Source organism: Dasypus novemcinctus, chromosome 24, assembly GCF_030445035.2.
Source record: "Dasypus novemcinctus isolate mDasNov1 chromosome 24, mDasNov1.1.hap2, whole genome shotgun sequence".
NCBI lineage: Eukaryota > Metazoa > Chordata > Mammalia > Cingulata > Dasypodidae > Dasypus > Dasypus novemcinctus.
The window spans coordinates 30802241-30813508 of NC_080696.1; the positions used below are offsets into that span (position 1 = coordinate 30802241).

The window sequence follows — 11268 nt, forward strand, 5'->3', positions numbered from 1 at the left end:
AGGCCATGAAAGTGTCCAAAAAGGCATCATCAGAGATGCTTTTTCACCAAAGTCGGCTGCTGGCAGATCCTGGACTCCTGCCACAGGGCAAGGCAAAACAGCAGCTCTCCATCTGGGTCTCTGCTCCAGGCTGTTTTCTCCCAAGCTCATCTGGGGGCTATCAAGCACATGACATAGCTCATCTCTTCAGCTGTGAGCTGCTCCATGGGCCTAGCCTCTCAGAGGCCCCTTTCTGTGCCTCTGTGCTGTGCGGATTCCAGCCTCTGGGCTCTCTCTCAGCCTCTCAGAAACCAGTTTCTCTGTCTTTCTGAGACTGCAGGTCTCAGGAATCCTTTCTCGTGCAACAGGGTAAAATTGGTGGTTTCTCTGTCTTTCTGCTTTCAGTTCTCATTTTATATAAGACCCCAGCAAGAGGGCAGAGACCTAACCTGGGTCACACTTCACTGACATAGTACAATCAAAGGCCCTAAAGCAATTTAATAAAAAGTGATCTAATCTGCATGGATCAAAGATGATGTTCTTTTCTGGGATTCACAAAACTTCAAGCTGTTATACCAAGTAATCTAATCTGCTATCTGCAATTTTTCTATTTCTAATCATCTCTTATAAGTGATATCACACAAATTTGTTCTTACGTATCTTCCTTATTTCACTGAGCGTAATATTTTCAAGGTTCTTCCATGTTGGAGCCTGTCTCATAGCTTCATTTTTTCTTATGGTTGAATAATGTTCTTATTATGTGTATGTGACACATTTTGTTTATCTATTCATTTGTTAATGGATACTTGGATTGTTTCCATCTTTTGGCTATTGTGAATAATGCTGCTGTAAATACTGGCGTACATTTATCTGTTTGAGACCCCTTTTTCACTTTCTTTAGATGTATACCCAGAAGTGGGATTTCTAGGTCTAATGGTAGTTCTATGTTTAACTTTTTGAGAAAATGCCATATTGCTTTCCACAGCAATATGTGGGTTCATCATTACACATTAATACCAATGATGCACCAGAGTTCCAATTTCTCTGCATCCTCTCCAACACTTATTGCTTTCTTTAAAAAAAAAAAAAAAAAGCCATTCTTGTGGCTGTGAAGTTGATATCTCCATTGTGGTTTTAACTTTCATTTCTCTAATGGCTGATAATGTTGAACATCTTTTTATGTATTTATTAACCATGTGTATATCCTCTTTGGAGAAATGTCTATTCAAGTCTTTTCCCATTTTGTGGGTTTTTGTCTTTTTGTTATTGCATTATAAAAGTTCTTCATATATTTTTTATATTAAACCCTTTTTCAATACATGGTTTGAAACTATTTTCTCCCATTCTGTATGTTGTCTTTTTACTTTCTTGATAATTTCCTTCGATGCACAAAAGTTTTTAATTTTGTTGACACCTTATTTATCTGTTGCTTCTTTCATTGTTAATGCTTTTTATGTCATATCTAAGAATCCATTGCTAAATTCCCAGGTCATGAAGATTTGCCCCTGTTTTCTCCTAAGAGTTTTATAACTTTAGCTCTTATGTTTAGGTTCTTGGTCCATTTTGAGTTGATTTTTGTATATGGTGCTAACACTAATTTTTTAAAAACTGCGAGTGCCTATATTAAAATCAAAGTAGATTTAGAGGAAATAATTTACCAGGGATAAAGGTCATTTCATAGTGATAAAGTGGTCAGTTAATCAAGATATTTATACACGTAATAATATATTTTCAAAATACATGACACAAGAAGGAGGAGGCACCTTCAAGATGGTAGCCTCCATGTTTAAACTGAGTGAAAAGGAAAATACAACATGTCAAAATTTGTGGAATGCAGCTCAAGCAATAGTTAGGGGGAAATTTACAGTACTAACTGCCTCTATTAGGACAAAAGAAAGGTTTCAATTCAGTGAAAAACTAAAAAAGAAAGAATGAAAGAAACCCAAAGTAAACAGAAACAAGGAAATAATAATCAAGTATAAATCAAAATGTAAAAACTAGCAAAAATTACAGAGAAAATCAATGAAACCAAAAGCTGATTCTTTGAGAAGAGCAATAAAATTGATACATGCCTAGCCAGAAAAAAAAGAGGAAAAAAGAGAAAATATAAAAATTACCAATATTATGAGAGGGCTGATATCAGTACAGATTCCAGGATGATAAAGGAATTTTATGGAAAACTTTTTACAAATAAATTCAAAAACTTATGGGAAGGGGGTGTGACTCAGGCTTCCACCTACCACAAGGGAGAACACTGGTTCAGATCCCAATGTCTCCTAAAGAAGACAACAAGCTGGCGCAACAGGCAGGCATGGCAAGCTGACATAACAAGATACACAAGAAGAAAAAACATAATGAGAGATGCAAAAAAGCAGGGAGCAGAGGTTCCTGGTGCTTCCTAAAGAAGACAGTGAGCTGATGTGATTCAGGAGCTATGGGCAGTGTGGCAAGATGGTGCAACAAGAGACACGGAGAGTAAAAACAGAATGAGAGATGCACACACAGAAAGGCAGGGAGCGGACGTGGCTCAAGGGATTAGGCACCTCCCTCCCATATCAGAGGTCCTGGGTTCAGCTCCTGGTGCCTCCTAAGGAAATATGGATGATGAACAGACTTCAGCAAGTGAAAAACAACAAGGGGGTGGGGAGAAATAAATAAAAAAAATAAAAATTCAAAAACTTAGATGAAATGGACAATTTTCTTGAAAGACAAATTCCTACCACAGTTCACTCAAGAAGAAATTAATAGCCTTCTCATCCTTTTATTATGGAAAAAAATTGAATCATTAGTTTAAAAAGCTTCCCACAGGTGGCCCCTGTGGCTCCCAGCCTGGCTCAGATCCCACCTGAGGCGAGAGCCCAGGGCTTGGACTCGTCCCTTCTCCTACCTTCTATAGATGTATCAGAATCCCAAGGAAAAGTTAGAGAACCCTTCTGGAGTCCTTATTGTCTAATGCGCCCCCACCACCCTTTCAGTTCTGAAATCTTCACAGGACGCATAACCAAAACCAAGGACAGCCACAAAGTGAGATGGCAGGTAAAATGGGCAGAATCAGCATTTCCGTGTGGGTTGAGATTGGAGGTCTTATACAGCCAGGGGATAGTATTCGGTTGACCAGAGAGTATGTGTCCATGTGGAAAGAATGTCTGACACTTTATACTGGAAGGGGTGGTGAACTTCAAGCAATTGAAGATGGTATATGGTTTATTCAGAAGTGCCAAATTTCAGTGAACCCAATCCAGATTATCAAGGACAGCAGAATAAAGGGACACACAGTGAACAGAAGAATAATTCCACAAATAATAATATGGGTACAGGTATATTTGGACCAGTGGGAAATGGTATACAAACCAGCCCTTAATTCAAGAAGATACCAATTTTCATATAAGGGCAATGGCCACGGACCTATAAGTTCACAGTTACAAGGAACAGCTAATCAGTTATGACCTTGATAAGTAATGTCAGGGACCCTCGAAGAGCCTTTAAAAGATGACCTATGCTAAATACTCACATGTATTTTTTTAACTTGAACACTTTTTGCACTTTTATTTATTGTTAACTGTGGAAAGTATGTCCTTTTTTGGTTTTCTTTTACATATTTGGTTTTTAAGAAAAGTTTGTTAAACTGTTCAGTCTCCTATTGAAAAATGGGAACATTCTGAAAAGTAAAGGCATTCATTTTTAGAGTGAAAAGATCCTTGGATATCCTCTTAAAAATCTTGCACCCATTTCATGGGTGAGTGACTTAAGACATCAGCTATATAGCTTCTATGAGTCTATCTTCTGTATGCATTTTGTAATATTTAAAATAAGACTTAGAGGGAGATGTTCTTTTGCCTTAAACTTAGATATTGCCAACTTAAAGCATTAACCACCAAAACAAAATGAAAAAACAACTTGGTCAGTGTCACAGCAATTTTTGAGTGTGACTGAAGGAATGATTGACTTCTTCACTGAGTGACTGCATTAAGATTTTCCATGAAAGAAATCATCCTAAGCCTTGCTTTATTACCAAAAAGAAACCTAAACAGACTCTTTATCCAAATTATAGAATAGGATGTGCTCTGTATTGTAACAAGTAATTTTTAGAAGAAAGCTACATTTATTTTGCAGTAGTACTCAACATTCGTTATCAACTGTGTGGATTACATTGAAGGAAAATTTTAAACAAATGCCTGGAATATTTTTCAAACTACCATGTTAAATATTAAAGTATAATTGATGGGCATTATAAAATCATAATAAACAATGAGCTAATTATTTTTTAAAATAATTATCATAGATAAACATAATGGAGGTGATTCAAATTGAGTTCATGAAACATGCAGTCTTTTTTTTTCTTTTTCTTAATTCCATTTTTTGTCTTTATTTTTTTAATATTACATTAAAAAAATAAGAGGCCCCCATATACCCTCCACCCCCCTCATCCCACTCCTCCCCCCTAACAACAATCTCCTCCATTATCATGAGACATTCATTGCATTTGGTGAATACATCTCAGAGCACCGCTGCACCTCATGGTCAATGGTCCACATCATAGTCCACACTCCACCACGTTCCACCCAATGGGCCATGGGAGGACATACAATGTCTGGTAACTGTCCCTACAGCATCACCCAGGACAACTCCAAGTCCCGGAAACGCCTCCACATCTCATTTCTTCCTCCCATTCCCTACGCCCAGCAGCCACCATGGCCTCTTTTCTCCACACCAATGCCACATTTCCTTCAATTACTAATCACAATAGTTCATGAATAGAATATCAGTAAGTCCACTCTATCCATACTCTATTCCTCCATCCTGTGGACCTTGGATTGGTTGTGTCCACTCCACATCTATATCAAGAAGGGGCTTAGATTCCACATGGATGCTGGATGCAATCCTCCTGCTTTCAGTTATAAGCACTCTTGGCTCCCTGGTGTGGTGGTTGACCTTCTTCAATTCCATGTTAGCTGAGTAGGGTAAGTCCAATAAACTAGAATGTAGGAGCTGAAGTCTGTTGAGGCTCAGGGCCTGGCTATCACATGGTCAGTCCAGAGATTCAGGTCCCCTGGGTATATATTAAACCCCAGCACCAACTACAGTTCCGGTGAAAGTAACAGGAGAGGCTTGTGAACAAAGATCACATCTGAGTCCAGCTCCATCACACAGAAACACAAACTCCAAAGTGGGGCCAACTGACATGACACCGAACTCCATCTGCCATGACCATAGAACCTGTGGCAGTCTTTAAGTTACATGGTCCTAGGCACTTAGTGCTCAGCCTGGAGTGAAAACGCGAAGTACTTTTTGTGTGTGTGGATATGTGCATGCTGTCAACGTTTCTGAAAAAAGAGTAAACAGCCTTATTGAGAAGCAATGGCTCTCTCAAAGAATTGAATACAGTTTTACATAGAAATGTAGAGGTGGGATTTATTTGTGTGTTGTAAATGGTACCCAATTGCATCTTTGGCTGTAGAGGGGATTACTGGTGAAATTTTCCTTTGTTAGAAGTTAACTCTTCTTGAATATTATTTCTTAAATAAAACTTGAATTAATGTTAACAGAAAGAAAAAAAAACCTCTCACAAAGAAAATTCCAGGAGCAGATGACTTTATAATGGAGAATTCTACCAAACGTTTTAAAAAGAAACACTACCAATTCTACACAAATTCTTCCAGAAAATTGAAGAGGAAAGAATTTTTGCAGCTCATTCTATGAGGCTACCATTACTGTGATAACAAAACCAGGTTAAAATATTAAAAGAAAACTACAGCCCAAGAGCCCTCATAAACATAGAATTATTCTAAAGCTTCAGTAATCATGCAGTGTAGTATTGGCATCGAGATAGACAAATAATTCAATGGAACAAAAAAGAGATTTCAGAAATAGACCCATACGCATATGGTAAATTGGTTTACAAATAAGGTGGAAAGGCAATTCACAGTGAATGGAGTCTTTTCAACAATGATACTAAATCAACTGGGGCATTAACAGACATATGAACCAACGGAACAGAATAGAAAATCCAGAAATGACCCCCTTCCTCCCACCCTACACCAGAATGAATTCCAAATGAATCAGAAATGTAAACGTAAACTGTGAAACCACACAAGTACTAGAGAAAAGCATGCGTGAATTCTTGTAAAGCCTGGAAGAGGGGGAAACCTTCCCGGCTTTAATTCAAAATGCAGAAGCAATAAGAGGAAAAAATTGATAATTTTTACCATATTGTTTAAAAAGAAACTTGTACATGAATGTGTGTATAATATCTTGCAACTTATAATACAAAGAATTACCTATAATACACAAAGAATTTCTAAAATTTTAGAATGAAAAGATAAGCAACCTTACATAAATATGCACAGTAGGTATGAAAAAATATAAAAAGATGTTCCACCTCCCTCATTTTGAGAAAACTGCAAATTAAAACTACACTAGGACATAATTTCTCACCAATATTCTTGGCCAAAACCTCAAACATTTGGCAACACACTCTGTTGGGCAGGCTATGGAGAAACAGGTACACTCATGTTTCGCTGGTGGGAATGAAAATCATATAGCTCCTAAAGTGGTGAATTTGGCAATATCTGAAAAAGTTACATATTCATTTACCCTATGGCCCAACAATACCACTTGCTGACCTTTATCCCAAAGATACACTAACATAACTGCAAGATGACTTATGATCAAGTTGGGCAGCTAAATAAAGCATGGTACAGTTGCACAATGGGTTACTATGCAGCTGTAAAAGGAAATGCGAAAGAACTCCTCACACAGCTCCAAAGTAGAAAAGTAATATGTAGAACAGTGTATAAAGCACACTACCTTTTATGCTAAGGAAGGCGGGAAATACATATACTATTGGTTTAAACTTTTAGAAACAGAGGAATTAACGAAAATCTAAATAGTAAATTACAGATAAAGGGAGGGAAGGAATAGGGTGGAGGGGACAGAGCTAGAAGCTCAACTTCTCTGCGTGTACTTTGTTTTAGGTTTTTAACTTTAGAAACACATGAATGCTTTAAATCAGAAACAAAAATAAAAATAAAAAAACAATTCCTAAAAATCTAAATGAAATGACTAAATTTAAAATGAAATCAAATAACTATGTTAATGGCTTAAGCAGACAGAGAAGAATGATTTCAGGGGCCTTCGGAACATAGGGTTTTAGCTTGGGTTCAGCCAGCCCAGACCTGCGGCAAGGATTTGCACGCAGGGAGCCTCAGTTGGGGAGTGGTGAAGTGAGACAGTTAATAAAGGGTACATTATCCAGTCAGCTGTCACTGTGGACAACAGGATCTTAATCCAGTTGGGAAACTATGAGAAATGGTACAGAACAGAAGCCTCGGAGTTATCTCTCTTGGGTAATTCCGTACTGACTCCCCCTCAGTCATTGATTGAGAGCTGCTCTCAGGGAGTTAAATCTCCAGCACTACAGGTGTTCCAGGTGCAGGGGGTACCTTCCACAGCTTTGAGGAAAACTTTTAAGCAAAAACATGACATTTATGAGAAAAGTAGGGGAATCTGAGTGTTAACAAGTATTAGGTGATGTTAAGGAACTATTTTTAAGTTTTTAAGTGTGATAATGTTATTTTGATTATGTTTTTAAAATAGACTTCTTAGACATACAGGCTGAAATAGTTATGAGTGAAATGATAGCATGTTTGGTATTGGCTTTAAAATAATTGACTGGGAAGTGGACTTGGCCCAATGGATAGGGCGTCCGTCTACCACATGGGAGGTCCTTGACCCATGTGGAGCTCGCCCATGTGCAGTGCTGAGGCGCACAGGGAGTGTCCTGCCACAAAGTGGTGTCTCCCGGGTAGGGGAGCCTGACGCACAAGGAGAGCGCCCACAAGGAGAGCCACCCAGCGCCCAGGAATGGCGCCGCACACACGGAGAGCTGACACAACAAGATGACACAACAAAAAGAAACACAGAGGGGAAACGGACTTGGCCCAGTGGTTAGGGTGTCCGTCTACCACATGGGAGGTCCGCGGTTCAAATCCCGGGCCTCCTTGACCCGTGTGGAGCTGGCCCATGCGCAGTGCTGATGCGTGCCGCGCCACTCGGGGGTGTCCTCCGCGTAGGGGAGCCCCACGCGCAAGGAGTGCACCCGTAAGGAGAGCCGCCCAGCGCAAAAGAAAGTGCAGCCTGCCCAGGAATGGCGCCGCCCACACTTCCTGTGCCGCTGAGACAACAGAAGCATACAAAGAAACAAGACGCAACAAATAGACACAGAGAACAGACAACCGTGGGAGGGGGGGAAATTAAATAAATAAATAAATAAATAAATCTTTAAAAAAAAAAAAAGAAACAGATTCTTGTGCCACTGACAACAACAGAAGCGGACAAAGAAGAACACACAGCAAATAGACACAGAGAACAGACACCTGCGGCATGGGAGGGGAGGAGAGAGAAATAAATAAATAAATAAATAAATAAATCTTTTTTTAAAAAACCTGGGGAAACAAAAAGCTGTACAAGAAAGTAAATACAATCATGATATAGTACATGGCCCTGTTGTGAACAATGTTCATTTGATCATAACATAAATGCTAAAAACCAACTAAAAATAATTTGTGATGTGTCTATGATAGGAGGGTGTAAGGAGTGGAAATGTGGATAGCAGGTGGAGGGAGTTGTTACGAGAGTTAAATCATCATCTTCCATAGTAGTAGTTCTAACTATAATATATAAAACTGGAAAATCAGTAACAGTGTAAGCATGTTATTTATAAACATGGAGGGAGATGCCCAAAGAATCAGGTAAAAGTTAAAAAGTGGTTGGTCTGTAATTCTTGCAGGGGGAGGAAAGAGATGCTAAGAGGCTGCTGTTTCATGAAATGCCTTATAGAACACTTTGATTTTAAAACAACGTACTCATTTTAAGAGAAAGAAAGAGAGAGGAGAGAGAAAGAAAAAAGAGGGAGGGAGAGAAGGAGAATGAATGAACAAGGAAATGATTTTTTTTTTTTATTTTAGCAAGATCACCAGGTGTGGTTTCAGAGTGTGAGACTGAAATAAATATTATGAAGAGAAAACTGGAGATGAGAGTGAGGTGGAAATTTGAGTGGGATGAACGATGAGGGCTGGTATTATACTTGAGAATAATTTGCCATCTTCATTTCTCTCCCCTGCTCCCATCTCTTCCTGTCTCTCTGTCTGTGTGTGTGTCTGTCTGTCTCTCTCCACCCTTACCTTGACCAAAGCTAAGCCCTCTCTTCCAAAGATTTTTGGACCCTCCCACAGGGCCAGCCCAGGCCAAGTAGTGAATCTTACCTGCATATCAATGGGCTTCTTTCCCAGAATCATTACTCTGAAATGGCTTGAAAATGATCTGGATCTTCCCGCCGTTCATACCCTAGTCCTGCCGCAGGAGAAGGCGTCCTCCTACACGGTCAGGAGCACCACCGTGGTGACTCTTGCCCTCTCCTCACTCTACTCCCAAGTCACCTGCCAAGTGTCTCATAGTGAATTGCAGAGCCCCCTCCGTGGGAGAGTGAACATCTCTCAATTCCTCCGAGGTAAGGGCTCCTCCCAGCTACCTATCCCCAGAGCCAACCCTGTGATGACCACAGGTCCTGTTTGGAGGCACCTCAGTTGCATCCTGCTGTTCATTCCCCACATGGTGAGGTGGGTATAAAGATCCCTGTTTTCTACAGGTGTCCTCTTACGATGTAATGGCACAGTCGGGTTCTTCCCTTTCAGAGCTCCCTCCTATCTAGTGTACTTGGGAGGTGGAGTTTCATTCATTGATTCAACAAGTGTCTACTGAGCATCTGCTATGTGGTGGCATTGATCTAGTGCTGGGGATTCCATGGGAAAAAAGAGAACAGACTTTGTTCTGCCACACTGAGCCCATAGCCATGGGGGAAAACAGACATCAATCAGGAATACAAGCAAACAGCTACATAGTGATGAACTGCAATATTTTCTATGAGGGGAAAGAACAGTGTCGGATTAGATGAAAACAAGAGAAATCTTGTTTACTCAAGAAAGGTCTTTTTGAAGAAATGATATCATTGTAAAGAAGACTTTAGCTCCTCATTACTCAAATACTTCCACCCCAGAATAGGAATCTGCCTTTTTTTAGCCAAGAGGTACCACAAGAGAGCCCCAGCATGGAAATTAAATCCCAGCCTCCACCTTGAATATCCCAAAGAAACTACCAGGCCGCTGTGAAATAAAAGTGTGTCCCTGCTTTATGCACATGAGGAAACTGAGGCCTGGAGAAGGAAAGTGACTTGGCTCAAGTCATATGACTGTGAGTGAGCAGGTCATGTCTCTCTTTGCTTAAAAAAATTCAGTAGCTCACACTGCTCTTAAGTGAATGACCAAAATCCTCCCATGGTTTTTAACAGTGATATTCAAGTATTTCCATTCATACACCCTAAAATAATTGTGAAGAACTATGTAATCTTTCATATATTTTAAAGTTGACATCTGAAAGTTTTCATCATAACCGTAGTTGATTATAAATCCTGCTGTATTACATTACTCGTACAATGTTCCATGGAAATACAAATGTCATAATAATTTGATTTCTACTATAGTCCATTTAAACATGCATAAATAAGCTCTTCTTTAATAATCAAAATTTCATATCATTCCTTTTGCTTCTAAAACTTGTATTTCTATTCTAATTTCCATGGAAAACTCTATTCTAGTATGTTTTATACTTGACAGCCTTTTATTGACCATAATATCCTGCATAAACATATCATAGAGAACACAGAGAATGACAACAAAAATATGTATATAATTGTAAGTTTTAAAAAATTATTTCTTATGACTGTAAGGCTCTAAATGCTTAAAAAATATTAGTTTGGATTGAATTACACAATTGATCGAAACAATCTAAATGTATGACAAGTATTGATAAATAATTACTAAAATGTTGAAAATGCAGCTCAGAGAGGTAGATGGGGGTGTTTATGATGTTTTGATTTAAAGATGTTTCCTGGTCAGCAATATTTTGAATTGTCCCTTTATTGTGTGTCCCAAAGTCTTTTCATCAAGGTCAATGCACCACAGTTAGATTCAGGATGTATAGGAGCAAGGCCTTTCTTTTATAAAGTAGGAGAAGAAGAAGCAGGGGATGGAGTAATACAACCTTGCTGCTCATTCTCAAGCAGATCAGTTTAAGAGTCACATGAGGGCCATATGAGGACTGAGGACATTAACTGTATTAACATTAGCAAGACCTGTACCCCTTTTGGATGTCCTCATGTGGCCCCAGGGGTAAGTGGACTGCAGTTTGAAGACTGGCTATGAATTCTACTCCCCCTCTCCCACACTCCCCTTG

The 11268-nt window shown here is 39.2% G+C and overlaps 1 pseudogene; it reads left to right on the forward strand.

Annotated features, from left to right (window-relative positions):
- Nucleotides 1-2931: 2931 nt before the first annotated feature.
- LOC101411799 (SOSS complex subunit B2 pseudogene) lies at nt 2932-3472 on the forward strand (annotated as a pseudogene).
- Nucleotides 3473-11268: the final 7796 nt, after the last annotated feature.